This window comes from Typopeltis vanoorti, chromosome 6 (assembly GCF_054136105.1).
Source record: "Typopeltis vanoorti isolate ZY-2024b chromosome 6, IOZ_Tvanoo_1.0, whole genome shotgun sequence".
Lineage (NCBI taxonomy): Eukaryota > Metazoa > Arthropoda > Arachnida > Uropygi > Thelyphonidae > Typopeltis > Typopeltis vanoorti.
Window position 1 is genome coordinate 30,068,444 of NC_143554.1, and position 21,767 is coordinate 30,090,210.

General features: G+C 35.3%; 1 long non-coding RNA gene across 1 annotated transcript in view; it reads left to right on the top strand.

The window, feature by feature from the left end:
- Positions 1 to 21,767, top strand: part of LOC150105357 (uncharacterized) — a 327,819-nt gene that overhangs the window by 32,175 nt on the left and 273,877 nt on the right. The gene's annotated exons all lie outside the window — the stretch shown is intronic.

Here is a 21,767-nt window from a genome sequence, read left to right on the forward strand (position 1 = left end):
TCGTGCGATTATAAAATTCTTTGTAAAAGAAGGTTTAACGCCAAAAGAAATTCATTCGAAATTCATAAAAGTTTATAGGCACTCTTCTCCTACGTTTTCGACAATTACGAAACGGTCTTCTGAGTTTAAACGCGGCAGTATTAGCCTTGAAGATGATCCACATGAAGGACGTCCAATTACTGTAACAACACCAGAAATCATTGATCAAGTGCACGATATGGTATTGGATGACCGGGAGAGTCAAATTACGTGAAATTGCTGCGACTATAGGCATTTCAAAAGAACATGGAGGATATATTTTGCATGAAGAATTGCAAATGTAAAAGCTTTCCGCAAGATCTGAACACTGCTTGGAGCATTTTAACAAGAATAAAACTGATTTTGTGCATCTATTTATGACTGTGGATAAGACTTGGATTCACCATTAGACACCAGAATCCGAACGGCAGTCGGATTCTGGTGTCTAATGGTGTCTAATGGTGAATCCGCTAAACAACCGACAGAAGCCGGTTGTTCAGCGCCAAAGAAGACAAAGTCGGTTGCATCAGCAGGATAAGTCATGGCATCGATGTATTGGGATGCTAAAGGCATTTTGTTAATTAATTATCTTGAAAAGGGTAAAACAATAACCGAGGAATATTATTCCGATCTTTTAACCAGACTAAACGAAAAAATTCGTGAAAAAAGAACCAAGGAAAAAAGTCATCTTTCATCAGGAAAATGCACTTGTCCACAAACGTGTTTTGACAATGGGAAAATTAAGGGATCTTCACTATGAATTGTTGGAACATCCACCGTATTCCCCAAATTTGGCTCCATCTGACTTCTGTCTCTTACCAAAACTAAAACTCTTCCTCGCTGGTCAGCATTTTTCTTCGAATCAAGAGGTGATTGCAGCTGTAGAGGGGTATTTTGCAGATTTTACTGAAAACCACTGCAGGGACGGGATAATGGTGCTGGAGCATCGCTGGAATAAATGTATTAGTCTTAAGGGAGATTATATTGAAAAATAAAAGTAATTTTGAAATTATGAATTCGTTTTATTTTTAATTTGTATGCCGAGAACGTTTCAGACCACCCTCGTAAGTGCTACAGAATCCAACCCCCTCATTTTCTGTAGAAATGTTAGTCTCGATATGCAGGATTTTCATTTATGCGGTGCTTTTCAAAAATTAGCCTATCGTGTAAGTTGAGGGTTAGGTGCATTATACTTTAGGGCTTTTGGAAAAGAAGTGGAAAGTCGTTTCATCTCATTTTAAGCTGCTTATATTACACTGCACTACATCACACCATTTGTGCTTATGAAAGATGCTTCCCTCAGTTCTACTGAGGGTGTTTATTATTTGGTTGCCCCTCTAAGACACCGATCTCTAGGGTGCACGTATTTAGTCCGAATGAAATAGATTACTTTCTTCCGTAATAAAATATACTGCACAAATTAGAAAGGTATATTTTATTCATTATCTAACAGTGTATTTTATAAGTGAATTATTTAATTATGCACTAGTTCTTCAGGCTGTGGCTTTTTCAAATAGAAGTATTAATCATTATGTATTTATATTTATATGCGAATTTTATGCATTTGAGTGAATAGCCAACTGATTTAAAACGAATTTAAGTTAATATGACTCAGAAATAATTTTTATTTTTATTTCTTTTGGAAACTAGTGCTTATTAGTGTTTTATTTTAATGTTCTTATTTTGAAAACAGACCCGAGAACTAATTTCCAAAAATGAGTTATAAAATTTCTAAAAATTTCATGCGTGTGGACACTTGATTTCCTATAAATGTTGCTAACAGAATGATTTCTTAAAAATATCAGCGTCAGTTTTGTTGCTGTCTTTCGGTTTTTCTTCTAGTTTTAAGTAGCATTTTAAATTTCACTATAGCTTTTTTTTGTCTCTCATTTTATCACAAATTAGGCAAAATATAGAATATTTTGGAAGCTTTTGAAATAAGTGAAGCCATTCATTAACTGAACCGACTGTAAAATATTCGACTAATCCTTCAGCACTGCTATGTTTTCCCATGTTTTCAAAATGTTCATCGTTGTAATTTCACGTTCGTTTATAAATGTTTAATTCTTTAACTCACATATTATAAGATTTTGTAATTTTGTCTAATATTTTAAACAAATAACTAAAGACGGTAAGAAATCAAAGCTTTTTATTTATATTTAAAGCAGTTACGGTATTTCAGTCCTTACGTTACGGATATCCTCTGCATTTCAGCTCTTGTGTATTTGTCCATATTATTCCACATGACTAAAATTATTTATCTACTACAATTTCCTGCTTATAAAGTATTTTTCTCTGAATGTGTGTGTGCGCGTGTGCGCGCGCGCGCGCGCGCTTATTTCATTTAGTGTGAAACATGATAAAATACAGTACATGCGAATAGTCATGAAATGCTTAAAAACAGCATGCTCTTATGTTGGACAGCAAGTTGTAGAGTTATGAAAAACACTTTGCAAGACTTTCCGCTATCCGTTTGCAAAGTCTGAGAAAAAATTTCGAGCATACTGGTGTATTGCAGCTAAAGAATTGTGGACCTGAGAATTTGATATGGTACATAGTTGATTTTAATAGAATATTTCAGGATATCTCAGTATCAGAGTATTCTTTCCAAAGATATAGAGATGGAAGGGTTTGCTTCTATTCAGAAACTGTTTTTTCTCATGTAAGACAGATAACCCGACTCGAGCAGCATTTTTAGACATAGCTAATGAGCAATACAGGTAAGCTTAATCACCAGTGATAGCTGAAGCACAAGTGATAGCTGAAGCACTGCAGGATTTCTGTAAATTTGGAGAGTAGGTGACAAAAAGTATATTGCATAATTACTGTGTTATAGGATTACAACGTTTTGTTTGTGAATAAAGTAAAATAACAAGAAGTAGATAGTCTTCCTCATATTCTCCACATCAAAAGCTTTTGTGTTTCTTCAGTTTTAGAATTTTCCAAGTTAAATAACTAATATAACAGTCCCATACGAATCAATTTTGAAATATAATGAATTTTTTTCTATTATATACAATTAAAGTATAATTATTTGGTTACTTGTACAGTTACAGCGGATGCTATTTGCACATAATGTGTAAAACGTATTTAAGTAAGACGTACTAATATTTTCTGAATATAACTAAAAATTTCTGTATTGAAGTATTGCTCAAAATAACAAAAACAGCTGCATTACTAACATTTAACAGTCAACATAGTTGTCTTTCTTCGCCAGTTATAGCTATGTCTGAATTGTCCTGGCGGTGGCTCTGATTTTTTTTTGCTATGCCAGTATTAAGCCTACCGACTCTCATTACCAGAATTAGGAAATATAAGAAGAAAAGCGAAAGTACCTTATTCATTATTCCTAGTCTAAGCTGAATTCAAAAAATCAAAAATACCAATCTATATGTTCTTCTTGAAATCTTGTCACCCGATTAAAAACTTTAGAAATTTCTGAAACATTTATTAGATATATGAAGAGCCAAAGGCTTCAATTCGGCGACATATGACTTGTTTAAGTTAAGGGATATTACATCCCATATCGTTTCTCAGCCGAATAAGAAACTCAAAGAGTTTCATGCCGAATATAGTAAAAACTATATAAAGTTCGGCGATTCCAAGCGTAAGCAAATACCTGGATACTGCAGCAACTGACCCTAAAGGTGGTGCAAGCTGAGGCAACTCATGGCAAAGGTGGAGCAAGTTCCGATCACTATTCTTGATATTTACTCATAATGTGAACTTAGCTCCTAGGAGCTGTATTACTGTTCTACATTATGAGAGAAGGTAGCTGAAGCTACCCAGACAGGTAGCTGAAGGTCACTACCCAGATAGGTTTCTGAAACATGATTCTAAGAAATTATATTCTAAGAAAATTATGTTCGGCAGTATATTTCTTAAGTTCAGGCCATTATTCATGTTCTTCTACACTCGGTACTAGATCATTGTTTTAACCTGTTACTGCAAGTCACTGAGGCATGAATGGCTATTATTCGTTGTTTCTGTCTTAGATGCGCCATTGACGTTTGTCTGTCGTCCTCTCCTTCCATAGCCGGTTTCATACAAAACGGTAAAAAGGTCTTTGTCCCCTATATGAAATCAGAGTCCTTTCTCCCTTAATATCATAAATATTTTTAACATGCACTTTGGTTAGAAAGATCTGGGTTCGAATCCCGTCTGTTACGCGAAGAACCTTTAATCAGTGAGTTAGCTAGTTTTTTACGGAGGTAGTAGGGTTTTTTCCTTCAGCAAAACAGGCAAACTGGCCAAAGGAGAACATACGTGAAATACAGACACAGGAGACTATGCAAAAAGGTTTAACCATCCTATTCCGGATCTAGTTTCGGAAGCCTGCATGATGCGGTATGGGTTCTACGCGTAAGCGTAAAACAGAAAGGAAGAAAGGATTAGAACTCTAGTCATTCCAGCTAAAGGAGCTGTCCTTTTCTGACACTGCTACGTAAGAATCGAAGAATTTGAGCGATTTTTTTATGTCGCTGTGTTTATTTGTTTATTTAAGGAGACAATCTTGGCTGATATGGCTGTTTTTTTTTTTTATTTGAGTGGCGAAGAAGGAAGTAATTCTTTCACCACTTTTTAAAGGATCACGGAAATAGAATGCTTTTAGACCTTTTTAATTCGAGAGTATAATCCGATTATATGTATAACTGGAGGAAAGTTCAATTGTCTTTTATTCAGCTTTTATTTTAGCCAGATGTTTTTCCTTCTTTCCTATCACATTTTAAAATAGTGAAATATGGAAGCAACTTATCGTTAGTATGAGTTTAATATTGCTATTTGTTATCGAAACTATCCCGAAATGGATATTTACGCGTCTCTATTATTATTATTATCTTATCATTTCCATCATCATAATAAATGACGTACCTCCAACGCCACCTATCGTTATTGAGATCCGAAAGGCGTACCTGCTAGAACATCTATTGTCCAGATAAACCTACCCAGAAACCGTTAGTCGTGAACTAACAGCGAGAAAGTTGTGGTTTCCTACTTCCTCTTCCTCCCTCTACCATTGAGCATTCATAAACTAGTACTACCATTTGGATTATCAGCTGTTTTCACCATTTATCACTATACAAACAGATATGATAACATACGAGAACTGAATCTCCCTGTTCCTGTCACAAGCTCCAAGTAGACGTCCCTGTAGTAATGATGACATATATCGCCCGCCGGGACTGCGTGAAAAAGATAGATAGGCGGAAGGAATGAAAGAGAAATCCTATTTATGGGAAACATGCATCGAAAGAGCGGAAGCCACAGAGGTAACAACTGGTGGAACACAAACCTTGTTCTAGTACGCAAACGTGGTTAATAGTAGATGCTTCTAAATCGCTGTCTTTATGATCATCGCTGCACTTCTTTCCGTTGTACTTGTCCGTACCAAAGAAACCAAAAGAAATGGTTCTTAAATTGCATTCGCGAAACTGGAAACTGTTTTTGAAGACAATGAAAGGACAAATACATTGTGTAACACACAACAACACGTTTTTATGTGTTGTGTGTCACAACACATAAAAGGTAATAAATGTTGAGAATAATTGATTGTATGAATGTGTATATTAAGACGAGATCTAAAAAAAAGACAAGAAGTTAGTACTCTCACTACTAACTTATCTTTTTTTTAGATCTTGTCTTAATGAAATGGTGATGATGAGCCTGAAAAGCCTGAAGTAGTTCCATTATAAGATATACATTTGTGTAGTTATTACAATTTATTTAGTGAATTTCGCTTTTCCGTGAATTTTCTCTCGGAAGTAGTGATTACAATATTAATCCACGTAACATATTTACGCAGGAAAGAAAACTATAGCATAGTGCGAATGTCTTGATTTTTGTTAATATCTTTCTTACGGAGGAAAGATTGTAGAATCTTTCCTACGTAACATAATATATTAGCTGGAGTGCCTAATTTGAAGGGGGTGATTTGCTTTACTGTGCATTAAACATTATTTTGATCACGAATCGGCACCTTTTGCTTCAAACCTAAGCGTTTCATTGATTCTGTGCTAATTCAATGAAGTTCAGGTCATAAAATAAATACAATTTTTATATTTTATCGATTATTTTGTAAAATTAAGTTTTTATAGTAAAAATGTCCTCTCGAGAAAAATTGAAGTTAGGGATTGTTTTTAAGAATACTTTTAAAATCTGTTTGTCAATGTTTATGATGCAAGACTGTACCACCAGCAGACACACAATACATGCTCGTAAAATATTCTTTTGTCATCAACTTCCCTCGTAAAGAACACACAAACACTATTTTATTTATGTATCTATATATTTTATAGTGCGATTCAATTTGCCTCTTTCATTTCGTCTGGTAGTTTAATTCTTTTTCTTTGAGCCAGTTTTTTTATTTTATTTTATTTTGTTAGTAAAATTTCTTTGTGTCCTACATCCATTTCATATGAAATGTAACTGTTGATCTGTTGCAGTTTTTTTTAAGTTATGAGTTACTTTCCTGAAACCGAGAACTAAAATCGAACAGTTGCATATAATGCCCAAACGATCCCAAGAATACAAATTACTTGCACACAACCAAAACTGCTTTCTTTTCACTACTGCGATAACAATGGGATAGAAAGAACGCAGCGCAGTCATAATATTGTTATTGGATTACTGACTAAGCTTATAATTTGTTTTTATGTTATGTACACTGTCTGCGTGCATTCATTCACTGGGAATAATTTCTCGTCGCAGAAGCTATAAATGTTATGTTATTTACTTTTTCACTTAAAAAGTATATATCATTGTCATTTCTTATTTTCTTTGTGTTTTTGGATATATATGTAACGGACCGCTTATTTTGAGGTAGCGAACCCAGAATATACCGTGTGTTTACGACAACAGTGTGTTTAAGTTAGGAAAGCCTTTGTTTTCCAAATGGATCATTGGTGGTTTATAGAATTTTGCTTGTCTTTCATATCATAAGAATTTATAGGAGATATGGTGCGTATACTCGCATAAGACCATTTTGCGAGTTTTAAGGATTTTTTTTGTCCTTATTACTATGTGCATACCTTAGTTTCTTTCTTTCTTTCTTTTTTTTTTCTTTCTTTTCTTTTCTTTTCTTTTTTTTTTTTTGATTGGCTACAAGCGGTATGCTTTTTTGTTTATTTTCCTTTTTTTTAGTATTCGTGCCAACAGTTCTCAGGATATAGCTTTTATGTGCTGTCTTGAGATTAATATAGTCAGTTCAGCTGACTCATCAGATACTTGTTTACTAGAATATAACATCTAACCTACACATACGGGATAATGAATTAGAAATTTTTATTTAATACCGTGCTAAACCTCCTTTAGCTTAAATTACAGCACATATGCGGTTTGGGATAGATTGCACAAAGTGTTGGATTGCATCTATGTTTACAACATAAGACGCATTCACGTAACAGTCATTTAACTGTCTCGGATTTGAAGGAAGAGGACTTTGCTTCCGGATCTAATTTTCTAACATGTCCCATACATTCTCAATGGGGGTTCAGATCCGGACTTTGTGGTAGCCAGGGAAGATGGTGGAAGCAGCTGACATGCTCGCCGAACCACTACTGAACAATTCCTGAGCGATGAACAGTAGCATTATCGTCCCTGAAACAACCGTCAGCAGCTGGATGAAAAGTCAACATTGCAGGATGGATTTGATCGGCAGCAATGTTCAGATATTCCTTGGAGGACACCCGACCTTTCATCAATATTAGGGGACTCGTCACGCACACAAAAAAAAGAAAACATGTTCTATACCATGACACCGCCTCTAGAACCTTGAGTTATGTTTGCAATGCAAGTTGGGTTCATTGCTTCATGGAGCTCCGCCAAACTCCCTGCCTACCATCGGTACAGAACAAGTTGTACTCTGACTCGTCGGAGCACATGACTTTTTTTCCATTCTTCTCTTCCAGTGTCCAGTCACGATGTTCCTGACACTACTGTAGACGAACTTTCCGGTTCTTCGCAGAAATGAGTAGTTTCTGTATAGGTATGCGACTGTCAATACCGATCCTTTGAATTCCCTGTGCATAGTTCGGTGAGATATGGGTTGGGAACAGCCTTCATTAAATGCTTCGGTCAATTGCTCCACACAAGAAGTTCTGTTTGTCCGTAAGCCTTCGCTGCTTCCTGACAGACTGTCTTAGGCAAGGAGTGTGCGTTATTTTTCCACTGGTTAAACACCTAGGATATCGTACCATTTGAGAAAGCAGTCAACTCTGCTGTTTTCAAAATCGTTTCTCTAGCCAGATGGGCACCCAAAATAAGCCCTTTATCGAACTCAAAGATAATACTTTGTTTTTCCCATTGTGATGAAGTAGTGACGATTACTGACTAGCAACAGAAGCAGTTGACCAAGTATTTTGCATGTACGCTGCGTAAGTGACGTTTGCGTATATCTGCATAAACGTTTCTAATTCAGTGGCCATTTTATGCAACAGTTGTGATCATGCTTCGCTTTTCAATCCCCGGCCTCCAAATTGTCTATGGGTTATAATGGAAACCTCCTTGTCTAGAAAACGAACATCGAACGTTTTTCAATCCACTTCAGACTTCAGTAAACAAGGTTGGGGCCCTACTGAGTTATGGAGATGGTAGGGTTTTCCTGCACAGTCCGGATTTTCATCCAGCAAAACAGACAAATCAGTCAGATGAAGACAAGCAATTTATAGACATAGTATGCTGGCCTTATAGTCATAGCTGCTTCGTCCATCCAGTACTCGTTGGTTGGTTAATCAACCAACCAGCTGCAGTGTGGGTAGAATCTTCCCCCTGTTGTTTAAAGAGAGGATGAGTTATTCATTTCATTCTGCCAACGAAGCTCGATACACATGCGTGTATGTGCGCGTATATACACGCAGTGCTGTCACTTTTCGAAATTTAGATTTTCCAGCACAAAGCTTATTTTATCTATTTTACGTGCTTCTTATTCATGTAAGGTTGTGCACCTATTGTATATTAGTAACGCAAGTGAACTTAAAGATAGGTAATTCAGAACTCTAAACCAAATATGGAACGTGTTTCACACGAAACTGGTCTCACACCGGATAGCAAAATTCATCTGTCATCTTAAGACATTCGCAAACTTGTATGTCTTAAGTGGGATTGGAACTGATAGCCCGCCGATCGGAGAAGCAATTCTCTCGGCCGTATTGCTAAGAAGACGTATGTGTGCTTTGTGAAACATAATAAATATTTATATTTTCAAACCGTGCAAAAGTAATGTTTCCTAGGGATTGTCCTGTTATGTATCATTTTGAAGTACTAACTTCAAGGATAACGCGTAGCAAGGTTGCTTGAACTCACCCCGTATAATTTCTTTAATTTTCCTTTTTAGAAATATTTGCTTATTTGTGCGTCAGCATATATTCATTCTGAAAGTTAAATTTTACATATTAAATGTAAGTTTTTTAAAGTTATATCTTTTCTTTACTAATATATTTTTTATAGCGTACTTACAGGAAAAGTATGAAAATCAGTTAATATTTGTTATAAGCGTATGGAAAGGTTTGTTTTACTTACACAGAGCCTAAGCAAAAAAAAAAAAAAAAATGATGATTTAGTGAAACACAAAAAACATAATCCACCAGTATACTGTGAAAAGATAGTTTTATTTTGCATGTTGATCATTATCATGTTGAGTATATAAGAACTTACACACAGTGGCAATATGTTACCGTACCACGAACAGTATGGAACCAGCAGCTGATATTAGTCACTTAAAGAGAAGCATCAACTGTGCGGCCTGCACTTCTGGAACATCTCTTATGTCAGTGGACGCAGTGCCAAAGAAGACAGTAGAGTAAAACCTGGAACGACAAGAATCATTCTGGCCGAAAGACAAAGATGAATGACAAGGATCAACAATATATATTGTGATTTATCTACGTAAATATACGCGATAGAAGTAAACATTTTGAAAGAATTGAACGAATATTCTGATGTGTCGATTTCATTGAGGGCGGTGCGTGGAGTTTCATGCATAAAAGAATATTGTCAATTGTAAGCCAACCCCCTCATATTTTGCAGTAACTTTTGACCAATGACTGAAGGTTGTATGGTCTGACAAATCTGAAGGCCTAGAGAAATCCAGCTTACCTTTTTCTCCTACGTTTCAAGTTAGTGGTAGACCTGTTGTAATCTGAGAGTCTTGTTGACTCACAAGTAGTATTTGCGCTCCCTCCCCCATTATCTATTGATTATTGTGCATGACAAACTCTACTTTACAAGCAATTGAGTTCTCCTAAAAGAAAATTTTCTAATGGTTGAAAAACGTCACTAATTATTCGGAGAGCTGGAAATGAATTCACATACTAGTTAACAGAATTCTTTGACCTGATCGAATGTATCCTGGGGACTAGTGAAGGATATAAGGCAGCAGAAGCAGAGCAGCTGTCTGCTTCAATCAATAGCTTGCAAAGTATAGCTTAGTATTGAAAAAGTGGAATAGAATCCTGGATGAAGTGTAACCACTTCGTAGGCTGTGTAGTAGCAAGCTAAATAGCTACAGAGGACTCTTTTCGTTTTTGATCATCATTCTGCTTTTTTTTTTATCTTTTGAACAGAAACATTTTAACTTGTTACTACAGTTCCACAAATGCCATTTTAATCTTAACTTTTTTTGTGAAAAAAAAAAAAATAACAGCCGTATATTAGAAGTATGAGTTTGTTAAGTAGTACATAACCATAACTCCCCGGGACTCAAACACACCGCATTCAGTAGAAGGTTTTGCCCACTGTTCCATCGAAACTGACGTAACTTGTATTCCCTAAATTCAGTAATCTCGGAAATGTCACATTCCTCCACCATATTGCAATTAGAACTAGTTTGGCTCCAGTAGTTCTACCCAAATATAATTACGAATAAACTCCGCCAATCACATTGCTTTGATGAAATCCTGAACTATTCTTCTCCGTTTAATTGGTACAAGAAAAGTGCTGGGATTTTTTTTTTCAAGAGAAGCTACCCACTTCATGTCCTTTTGTCCTTTCTGCCACTAGAGCGTTGTAAGAGTGCTTCACCTACAAGTGACTTATCCAAAGTCTTAATTCAGTTTGAAAAACTATTTGTCACAAAGCTTACATAGCGCTTATATATCAAGTTATTCAGCTAATCAATTCTAATTATTTTCCTCCACTTCTCTGAGCTTCCTGTACAAAAAGTATGCCAGACTGCATGCCTTGTTAAGTAGTGAGAAATTTGCAAAGTTGATGGATTCTTGTTAACCGAACATAATTGAATTGCATAAATTAAAGGTTGATTTGCAATAATTTTATGATACATATATATATATTCTTATTTCCTAGTTTTAACTAGGATATATCATAAATAAAAGTTGCGATGTTGCAATTTTTCTGACATACCCTAAAAAAAACCAAGTTTATAAAATTACTTGGTATCCTTAATATATATATATATATATATATATATATATATATATATATATATATATATATATGCCTCAACTCACCTTTAATTTTCGAAAAACACCTCATGTTTAGGGATTTACTTGCATACATACATACATACTTATATAAATAGTATTCTTATTTCCTAGTTTTAACTAGGATATATCATAAAAGTTGCGATGTTGCAATTTTTCTGACATACCCTAACCGACATTCTATTTTAGTGGTTCTTATTTGACTCCTTTCAAGTAATAAGGCTCATTTTACTTTTTTTTTCATAATGTAATTTGTTTATTTATCTTAGAAGTTTATTAGGTTTTGATCCGTTTAGCATGAGGCTCATTTTTTCTCGTACTGTAAAATTTCCTTTCTTTGATTAATCATATAGTCATCGAGTTCTACTGTGTGGCTTTATTTGTTCCGTTATCTTAGCATATTTCACAGTTTCGCTGATTATGGTTTCGGTACATCTGGACGTTCATAGGTATATGGTAAGAGTCTCTTGCTGATAAGAGCTTCATCCTAACTTTCACAAAAAAGAGGTAGTGACATGTGAAAGTTAGGATGAAGCTCTTATCAGCAAGAGACTCTCACAAATATCCATGCCCATGGCAGGATTCAAATCCGCAGTCTCTTGGATGGACAGTACGTATGCTAACCACTCAGCGAACCAGGCTGGCATTACCTGTCTATATTTAAAAAAAAAAAAAAACTTTTTAGATACTTGAAAAAAATGTTGCCACTGGACTTGGGGAAAAAATAACGGAATTGAAAAAACGAAATACAAGAATGTTATTTGTAAGAGTCGGTATAACAGTTGATTAAGTTGATATCTGTATCTTACTGGCTTATAGGCAATAGCTAGTAAACATTGCTTGTAAATCAGTAATCGATAAACAGCTACAATAAACCGGTTTCTTTGTTTGCTTTTCAAAAGCAATCCCATGGGCTTGTGGTGGCTGACAAACTAAACTGATATATATATATGTAGAAAGTATTTTACCTTGGGTATAATAAATGTTAAAGACACCAAGCTATTTTAAACCTGGTTTTACTCCATTTCCCAAGTAAGCAAACAGACAAAAAGGTTAAGTTTGCGCCTGCAAGTGTTGCAGGTCTAGCTGACCCCGCACGTAGTGTAAGACCAAGGCAACTCATGGTAAAAGTAGAATAAGCTCTGATCACTAATCTTAATATTTACCCTTAATGCAAAGCCCATCTCCTGGAGGAGATGTATGATGCTTTGTATTAAAGGCAAGGGGCCACTACCCAGACCGGTTTCGACCTTTATTGAAGTCTCACCAGTGGGAGCCAGGCTAGAAATACCAAGATTTTAGTAATACAGAGCTTATAAGTATTTTACCAGAACAAGTTACCATGAGGTGTTTTTACCTTATTAAATAAAAATCTCAGGAGGAGATATAAATGTAGAAAGTATTTCTACAAGGGGCCACTACCGGTCTGGGTAGTGGCCCCTTGCCTTTAATACAAAGCATCATACATCTCCTCCAGGAGATGGGCTTTGCATTAAGGGTAAATATTAAGATTAGTGATCAGAGCTTATTCTACTTTTACCATGAGTTGCCTTGGTCTTGCACTACGTGCGGGGTCAGCTAGGCCTGCAACACTTGCAAGCGCAAACTTGACTTTTTTGTCTGTTTGTTTACTTGGGAAATGGAGTAAAACCAGGTTTAAAATAGCTTGGTATCTTTAACATATACATACACATATATATATAATGTAATTTCTTAAAAAGAACACATCTCAATCTTATAATAGTATCTTTGTTGAGATGCACAAGAAAATCATGGATGGTAGTCAAGGTTACCAAAGATGTTCTTGCAAAGGAAAATGCAAAAATCATTTACCCAAAACATTTCCTCTTCATTTAGAATTACCTATTTTTATTTATTTTTTCTGTTTTTTATTTTTGTATTGAAGTCGTTTGGCTTTTTTTTTTTTTTTTACTTTTATTAGTTTTTAAAAATACCGGTTTTTGAAAATTATGTTTAACTGCTGGTAATTATGCTTAGTTATCATCGCCTCAAGCAAGAGTTGTGCATCGGATTATTATATTTATTTCTAGCATATATAAAAATATGCACACATTTTACAACAGAAGTATCTTTTTATTCCATACAATAACAATATACGAGTATATTTTAATTAAGTAGTTCTCTTGTGTGCAGCAATTAGAAATACTGGTTACAATTAAAATCGATCAATCAGGTCCAATTTTGCGAATTAAAACGAACGAATAAAATAATACATTGTATTGACACACTAAGTGATGGGATTTTATTTTCATGTTCGTGTTTTTTTGCCTACTTTGTTGGTTACAGAAATATCAATATCAATATTTCGTGTAAATGAAATATTTTAGAAATCAGCTAAGCGAAAAAAAAAGAGCGAGAGTCGTTTTGATGGTAAAAGCACAGGATTCATATAATGGCAACAATAATGGCAAGTGAAAATAATGGCAACGATTGAAATGCATTTAAACTGTTTATCAAGTTCGTTATCAGTACAAATGATACACAGCATTTTTGAGAATGACAAACTGTGGAAGCGTCTCTCTTCATGCCACACTTTTGTTTTTAAGGTGCGATCGGAAAGGCGAGAAATGATATCATTTGTCGGACTGTTGCCCGATGGATACATAAATAAATGAAAATTCGATCAGCGGTATGCTGTAGCGTTGTAAATCCAAACGCGGAATTCTGATTGAGTCGGGTTAGTTGGAATTATCGGCGAGGCAGTTAAGATTTCGAGGTATCGGTATGTCATGTCTATCGACTGCTTGTATTGCCACTTCTATTTAAGATGGACCTAACTTAGTCTTGCCTGAAATTGGATCTAGACGATTCTGTTTCCTACAGAACTGATAGACCTTAGAAAATTGATATTCACTTAAAGAAATCAAATGGTTACTTAGGTTTGCAGTCTCTCTTGTGCTAGTGGAAGTGCAATAAAAGAAGCATCAATAACATTTGTGTTATAAAGCGAGAAATTACCCGGGTAAATGTGATGTATGCGTTGATTTGATGGCTATTCTAAGTTAGGCAATAGCCTTCTCAAACTAAAGCTTGTCTATGATCGCAGACAAGCTTTATTTGTTATGTTTTGTTTATGATGCTTTGTTATTAAAATAGTAAAGAAACTAATGCAGTATTAAAATAACAAAGAAGCAAAGATAATTTAAAATGAAAAAAAAAAGTATATTATTTTCTAGTGGTTTATTATAATCAATCAAAACTCGGGTGACACAAGCAACGTTCAAACAGTACTTTTGTTCACGAGTTGGTTTTCTCTAAATTGAACATACGCAGTACTTTTTTTGCTATTCAACTTCGGGAGAAGAAACTCTGCTATCTCCGTTTGAGTTAGCTGATCTCATACGGAGATAGCAGGGTTTTTTCGGGATGAAAAACCAGAGTTTCCCGGAAACTCTGGTTTTTCATCCCGCGTACAGACAAATCGGCCTTCAGAACATACACAATTTACAGACACAAAATATTGTTGGTGATGATGGGCGATAGATGGAGTTGATGGTAGTAGGAGAAATAAGTAGTAGTGGAGAGGATATATGAGAGAGAGAGATGTATTTAGCGAAAGAGAGAGATGATTTAGCGAAGATATGTAATGAGAGAGATGTATTTAGCGAAGTAGGGTAGAGTGCCTCCCACGATGAGTCCTTGGATTCCCTGGAGATGTCACGTCATAATAGTAATAGTTAATAGTATTTTATACTATTAACTATTACTAGAAACACTGGAACAGCAGTGTTTCTAAGCATTCCAGGTAATCCGGAACACTATACTGCAAACAAGCAGAGAGATTTTGTTACATAATTGAGCAAAGTGTTTAAGGTATGCCATTCTTAGAAGAATACAAATGTCACTGTAGGAAATCTCTCTCTTTGTCTCATTCATTATTTTTGAAAGGCTCAGTCGAAGAAATCCCTCAGTATATGATCTGCCTTTGGCTGTTCATATACTGTTCATATGTTGAAATTTTTGAATTGAATTATTACATGAATAAATTAGAAAAATAAGAATAGAAAGGAAATAACGTCGTTGTTATGGACTGCACTAGTTTGCAGACCGTAGCAACGACGCGACGTCCTTTGAAAGATCCCGTTTCGATTGATATCATAGTACAAGAGGAACATTTATTCGGAACTGCTACAAGGTGAGTTATTGATATCATGCGGCTAATTCATATTTTTGGAGATGAAACGCACAATTTAAAATCAATTTAAGATCATAATACACTTGCGCATTTACCTGATTGCTTTAGCGTACTCTGAAATAACCAAGGAGTCTTCTGAGCTCAGTTGTTATAGACGAACACTTTTGTTGGAAAGACCTAGATTTGAATCCTGTCTATGAATCCTGTCTATTTGGCTGAAAACACTTTATCAAGTGTTTTCATCCAAATAGTGAGTTTTAGCTGGTAACTAGTCTGTTTCTATTCAACATATATTGCCACATAGATTTAACAACTGTTTAAATTTATTTCGTTGGTGTTGTTGAGGGGAAAACTAGGTTGTTAATCTTCTTGGTCCTATTTATTCATGTAATGACACAAGCACCTCCTTTATTGCCTTGTTCAAAGTTGCTAAAATTACAGTTAGGGTAGCTGTGGCCACGAGGGGCTAGATATTATGTTTCCTTAATTTTGTGTTCTTCGGCCGGTTTGTCTGTTTTCGAGAGGAACTTAGGTTTTCGCGACAAAACTTCCACCTTCGTATGAGGTCGGTTAAATTTTTATTGGATGCAAGTGTTCCGTTGACGTTTAGTATTTCGATGGCCAAATTTCTAGTTTCTTTTCTTTTCTTTTTTTTTTTATAAACATGATCATCCTCAACTGTAGAGAAATTTTCACAGTTCTAGAATGTGTTTTAGTTGAAATACGGGTTTTTCTTTAAAGCTGTAATAAAGAGCACTTAATTTTGCAAATCATAGTACTCACACACACGAGAGAGAGAGACGATTGCCTGTGAGTAGTAGAAATCGGAAAATTAAGTTAAGTTAGACACTAAACACACCTCTTACATGAGAGAACAGATAATTTGATCATCAAGTAAATAATAGCCAAAAAGCCAGATGGCTACTTTAAGACTTTGAGAAATGGTTATATGAAAGAACTCAATAATAAAATGTGTGTGGACTGTCAGTAGAACCCCAAGTATTTAATTGAATCGCAGCTGTTACGTTTCATGATGTGATGCTATATGTGTTCTTCCTTATTCTCTTTAAGTACTAATTTATGGTGCTAAATTCTTCAAATTTCCTATTGCTAGTTTATATTTTCAGATCACGTATTCTGAAAGGACTCTTCACTAAATTACATGACACCACTTTTCGGATTTTTAGATATCCCCACTCCCACTCTGTCACAGACGGTTTGTGACAGAGTTTGTTTTAATATCTTGAGTTTATAATAAAAACTAACTATGTTATTTTATTTAATAAAAATGAGTAATTATTTTTATTACAGTTATCATTATTAACCGGGTAAAGTTAGTTTTTATTTCTTTCTTTGTGATAAATATAAATGTTATTTCTTTATTTGTTAAACTGGTGTTCCTGTTTTTGTACTATTGTAGTGTACGCTGTACTGTTTTAGAGTGACAATATAAGTTTGGTAATGGCAACAGTTTATTGTAAGTTATATAATGACCTAAAAGCCTAGTGAATTGTTCTGACCAATGAAACTAGGCAGGATTTCCAAAAATTAAACTCTAGTCAAAGTTGTCAACAGTGGAATTAAACTACATTAGATTCACATTTATTATTATTTTTAAAGAAGAGAACTGAAGATTGCAATCAGCAGTTTTTTCCCCTCTCGTATGTAGGTTATAATGTCGATGGTTGTATTAGAAAAACAAATCTGAGAATCTTTTTACTTTAGGAAAAAAAGAGAGAGAATTTCTTTTTCCGTTTACACAGCATACTTTAGACAGCCCCACCAATGGCATTACGTAATGCATGAACCTGTACAAATTAAATTAAAGCGGTAGGGTCCAAAATTCTGAATTTTCACAACCCTTTGTGCTTATTCAGCAAGGTGTTAGTACAGTATGTATTTATTTGGTATTTGGTTGATTAGGTATTTGCCTGTTCTAGCTTCATTGGTCCTTCCATCTTGCAGCCGGTCTTCCTCTCTCTCACGCACGCACGCACACACGCACACAAAATTTCCTTTGGTCTATATTTATCCAACTCTTTTGGTAGCCGATATCTTTCCATCCTTAGATGCTCTTTCCATTTTTCCCTATATTCCTTGATCTTTTCGTTTACTTTATAAATATCTAGCTCTTCTGATATCTTCATTTTTATGTGGTGGTGTAATTTTGTGCATCCTTTAATTGCTCTTACAAATCTCATTTTTGCAGCTTGTATTTTACTTTCGTCTTTCTTTTTAACAGTCCATGTTTCTGAACCATATAATAGATTGGGAGGGGAGTGGCCACTTTATAAATTGTTAGTTGAATTTCTCGTCTTGTTTTTTTATTCAGTGTCCTTTTAATTATTCCAGAGATTTTCTGAAATTTCTTTATTTGTTTCATCTGTCTTTATCATTTAGATATGTTCTTATGCATCTTAAATAATTAAACCGTGTCACATGTTCTATTATTTTATTTTCTGACTATTTTTGATTTAATATGATCTTGCCCTTTAAATCTTATGTCTTTTGTTGAAGATCATCTGCATACAGCATTGTATTGATAACAGTTCATCTGGTTAACTGAATACCTTGTTTTATTGTTGTTTTCTATATTTTAATAAACCGATCAATATATATATATGAAAATTAATAAAGTTTAAATGACTAAAAACAGCGTGAATAATAAAGAATGGGGTTTAATAGGAACCCTACTAGCTTCGTTGATAAAACAATTTCTTCAGGTGTCCAAGTACAAAGGATTATAAACAAACAAAAAAAAACGACAGAAACATTACATAATAAGGACAACAGATCTACTGTAAACTGTAGTACAGTTTAAACTGGAGTACGTTCTATAGTTCCAGCCATATGTAACTGCGTGAGCTATCGGGAGAACGCCAGTACTGGACAGCAGAAATGTGCGCATCAGATAAATTGCAGCTGAGGCTACTATTCGTGTGGGTTGAATCGAGTGAAATTTCTTTCGATTCTAGAATACGTCTCTCAAATTCATCATAACGTTTATGCATGTTTGAAGTTTGAGACCAGTCTATAAGATGTTGGCGGCCTTCGGAGTTTATTGAGAATAGGACGTAGTTGGAGAGAGCGCTAGCCTGGGTTCTGTTGTAGGAAATGTCTCGTCTGTGTTCCTCAACACGGAAAAGGATAGATTTATCGGTCTGTCCGTAGTAAGGCTTTCCACAATTACAAATAATCTTGTAAACTCCTGGGTACTGAAGAAAGTGATGTTTTGCTTTAGGTCGACTGAGGATGGACTGGCGTTTAGGAAACGTAGTGAAACATGTTTTGATGTTGAACTTCTTAAGAATTTTAGCCAGTTTGGGAGAGAGGCTCTAATAAAAGTATATAACTAATAAAAGATAATTAATAGTTATAATTATTAGAGGATGCATGAAGGTATCTGTCCTTATGTGTAGGCTTTCTGAAGATGGAGATTTTGATATTGTCAGAGCATCTTGTTTTAAGTCTCGCTTTTTTAGACTTAAAACTTACAAGATGCTCTGACAATATCAAAATCTCCATCTTCAGAAAGCCTACACATACGGTCAACCACTTGGGTTCACCGATCACTTCCTAGACCTAAGGATTCGTCAGATCCTTGATTAGTAATTCTTTTTATAAAGCAAGATAAGTCGCATAAGGCTTTTGTGAAATTTCTACTCAAGGATACTGATTAGGTAAGAGATTTTGAGGTATTGTGATATTAGAAGTAGATTGTTATTTTGGGGGATAAGTAGACATGAGATAATTTCCAAACATGCCGTTGATATGAGTACAGAATAGCGAATGGTTCCAGCGAATTACTCAGTCAGAGGAACCATGGATCCTTTTCGACATATCTGCGTTCAAATCCCGTTTAGGGTCGTTTACATTTATATGGACGTTTAACCGAAAAGCGATTTATCCGGTCTCAAATGAAAACAGCAGGAGTTTTACTCCTAAAAATCCCTCCCCCCTCACAAAACAGATCGGCCATAAAATGCTCACAATTAACAGACAATGCAGGTGCTTGAATCAGAAGAGTAGAGGCAATAATCAGGCCATAGGGAGAAGGAAATAGTGAGGAATCCATTGACTCATTTGGTACAGATGTTTCAGTTGCGTGATATGGAACCAGCGACCATTATTGAGGCACACCTGTTCTCATTCCTTGAATGTCTGGCCGTCAGTGTGCTTCTGACCATATAGTATCTTTCTGTAATAAACTTCTCTGAGGAGATGGCGTCTTTTGTGCATTAGGTTCTGGAAGCCTGTATGTGCGAGAGATGCGGTGCATCGTCTAAGGCATTCTTCTTGCACTCTCCATGTTGTATTTCGAGATTACCTGCGACATTGTCACATGTCGATTAACTCACACGAGGCGTTGCATTTCTCTCTCTCTCTCTCTCTCTCTCTCTCTCTCTCTCTCTCTCTCTCTCTCTCTCTCTCTCTCTCTCTCTGTGCTCTTTTACAGCTTCGTCGTTAAGGAGCAGATTAAATATCTCCTCCAGACAGAACATTAATAAAAAAACATTATATTGTATGGTGCTTATAATGTAAGTTGCTTGTGAGTGACCTATTTTTAGCTGAGAGTACAATGAACTTATAAATGATGTTTTGCATTACCTTTATGCGGAATGATATTTGCATTTTTGTGAATGTATAACATAATATTATACACATATAACGACCGCAATCTCATAATGTTTTTTATCCCCACCGCCTTGCTTCTCCTTCCTTTATTATAGTATGTCGTGGCATTTGAGTATTTTTTTCAGTGTACATATTTCCGTTTAAGGACAACAAATGCGTAACATCTTCAGCGCATTAGGCTTACTGTATGTCAAATTGAATCCTAGAGCAGCAATACTTATTACGAACTTTTATTTTATTTTATTTATTTATTTATTCTCAGTTGTGTGTTGTGAGAATTACGATTTGAGCTAGTAGTGTATTTTAAGATAAAAAATTCTGTTTGTTAGCTGTTTCTTTAGTTAAGGGTTTTATACTCGTAAAATTATTTCAATGAAAATTTATTTAAGTCCCTGATTTTCTTTATTTTAACGGGAATAGAGAATATAGTTTATTTATATTTAATTTTAGTAAACGGTTATCAAGTTCCTTTTAATTTGAATTACTTCATAACATGTACTGAACGGTAGACTCTCTTTTTTTTCATTTTGATTACTATAATATTAACCTGACAACCAGATTAATATTATATATAGAGATGTCTGTCTTTGTGTGTGTGTGTGTGCACCGCACGCGCGCGCACGCACACACACACACACACACACACACACACACACACACACACACACACACACACACACACACACACACACACACACACACACACACACACACACACACACACACACACACAAAGACAGATACAGCTCTGCCCGATTTTCCCTGTTTTTGCAGGATGAAATTCCTGATTTTTTTTGACAGGGAAGGTGTTATGTTTTAGATTCCTGCTGAAGCATCTAAGACTCTGAGATTAGTATATTATGTCTGTAGCCTGCGCGTGTTCTCTGACTCGTTTGTTTGTTGTGTGTGGAGTGAAACGCCCGAATTTGTTCGAACACTAAAACCTTTATGTAGGTTCTTCACAGCCCAGACTGGATCCTAACCTAATCTCGCACTAAAATCCTCTTAACTTGTATTCTCAAGATTCTTCATAGTTCCATACAGAACTTGAACAGATATCGTTGCTATTCTCAGTCAGAGTTTCAGAGTTATAGAAAAGTGACCCAGGAACATAATCATGGATACCTCTTTTACATTCAGTTCTTCGCTTTTATAGTTATTAATTTTTACAAATTGCTTCCTATCAAATATTAAGGAAGTAGCAATTTCTATACATTTTTATCCAGGAGGCGACAGGGTTTTTTCGAAAACGCGGACTTTTTATCTCGCGGAACAGCTTACTGGCCTCAAGACATAAATTACTAGTATCATAATGTTAGTTGCTTCGGCCGTACTTCTAAGCATCCCAGCCCAACAACTAAGTTGATACAAACCATTTCCACAATGTGATGAATTGTATAAAAACGTTTTGTGATATCGGGGAGGAGATTGCTTGCTTTTCTGAAATTATTTCGGAAAAATTATTCTGGCCTGGATTCACGAGTGGATAGCTTTTCTATTCTCCAACCAGCTGGCTGTTT